General features: G+C 64.0%; 1 pseudogene; it reads right to left on the reverse strand.

Moving 5' to 3' along the window:
- Positions 1–220: 220 nt before the first annotated feature.
- On the reverse strand, positions 221–1,026 carry LOC135876302 (E3 ubiquitin-protein ligase PDZRN3-B-like; annotated as a pseudogene).
- Positions 1,027–1,817: the final 791 nt, after the last annotated feature.

Genomic DNA, 1,817 nt, shown 5'->3' on the forward strand with positions numbered 1-1,817 from the left:
GGGTGCTCCCGCACCCCATGGCTTGAAGTGGCTTCCATCACATACAGGGTTGACAGTTTGGTTCAATGGCTCTCAGTGCCCCCACTATGCAAATTGTTCCAGCGTCGCTGTCTGCTAGGCACCCTCCAAGGAGCAGCCTTGGCATAGAGGAGATCCCAGTGTAAAGACAGGCAGCCGGGTCACACCAAACAGCGGGCTGAGGGGAAGGGGGCGGCTCACTTCAGAGCCCGCCAGGCTGGGCTCCTGCGGCCCCCAGCCCGCTCACTCCTTCACTCACCTTGCAGGGGTGGCTGCCGGCCAGGTTCCTGGGGATGCTGCGGATGTGGCTCATGCACTGGTTGAACTTCACCTGGTACCTAAGCGCCGCGAGCTGCACCTCGCTCTGCAGCGCCGCGAGCTGAGCCAGCAGCGACTTCTCCCTCTGGCTCCACTTCAGGGCCTGTCGCTTCAGCTCCTGCTCCAGGCTGGCCCTCTGGCCTGGCAAGCTGCTGTTCTGGCTGCGCGGCGCCCGCAGGCAGCAGTGCCCCCCGCCCCGCCCCGCCCGGCTGCGCGCCCCCCGCCCGGTCCCGCTGCAGGAGCACCAAGCCGCAGCCCTGCTGGCAGATGCCGGCCGGGCGGTGCTCGCAGCTCTCCCGCAGGTGCGCGTCCACGTCCTTCAGGCTGAGCACCTCCGGGCGGGCAGCCCTTGTGGCGGCACCGGGCCGGGCTGGAGTCGCACAGCTCCACGTGGGCGGCCAGCTGGTGGAGCCGCACGGGCCGGCCGCAGCCCCGCGGGCTGGAGTCGCACTTGAGCTCCAGCTTCTGGCTGAGGCTCCTGAGCGGCAGCACCTGGCGCAGCTCCTTGGCCGAGATGGGCTGGCCCTGCAGGGGGCACAGGCGCCGCTGCACCGCCCAGGCCAGCAGGCAGCCGGCGCAGAAGACGGGCCCGCACGGCGTGGACAGCGGCTCCTCCAGCACCTTGCTGCACAGTTTGCACTTGAGATCCGGCTCCACGGGCTCGGCCAAGCGATCCAGGTCAAAGCCCATGGCTGGCGGGGGGGCAGAGCGGGCTGGGAGCACAGGGGGGGCAGGGGCTGCTGCTGCTCCTCCTGCCAGCCCGGCTGCTGATGCAGGCAGCGCAGCTCGAACTTCCAAGGAAGGGGGGGGGGGGGGTGAAGAGGGGAGGGGCGGGGCAGTGCAGAGTTGGTTTGGTTTGAAGTTTTCAGCTGCTCACCATGTCCCCTGACCCTCCCGTATTAACTCTAATAGGAGCTACGGCCCAATACCGCCCACCACATCCTCCTAGAAGGGAAATGCAGCAGGACGAGGAGGGAAGAAGCTGAGATCTGCCAGCCTCAGACTCACGCCTGCGGAGTGAGGGGAAAGCAACCACCCCAGCTCCCTTCCCTGTGCAGGAGGGGAGCCAGGAAAAGAGGTGGAGGGAGATGCACGAAAAGGGCAGAAGGGAGCTGCTGGCATGCCAGGCAGACGATAAGCCCCCCCCCCAAAGTTGGAACTGTTTCACTCCCAGAGATCTTGTCCTTGGCCCTCTGGGGTGCTTGGCTGCTGGGACATTCCTCCCACCCACCACCACCAGTAGCTTAAAGTCTTTTTTATTATGTCTCTTAAAAAAGGGAGTGAAAAACAATCCCAAATGAAGCAGCAGAAAACCAATGGAATTACAGGTTATTTGGGTAGCTAGTGTAGGGAGCACAGAGTAAGGGAAGGGCTAGTTGCCCAGCTGGAGATGCTGGAGGGCTTTCCCCTGCAGCTATAGTGGCTCAGAAATCATGGGAGGAGGACTCTCATTACGGTCCCAAACTTATGCACAGCTCTTC

Source organism: Emys orbicularis, chromosome 3 (assembly GCF_028017835.1).
Source record: "Emys orbicularis isolate rEmyOrb1 chromosome 3, rEmyOrb1.hap1, whole genome shotgun sequence".
Classification (NCBI taxonomy): Eukaryota; Metazoa; Chordata; order Testudines; family Emydidae; genus Emys; species Emys orbicularis.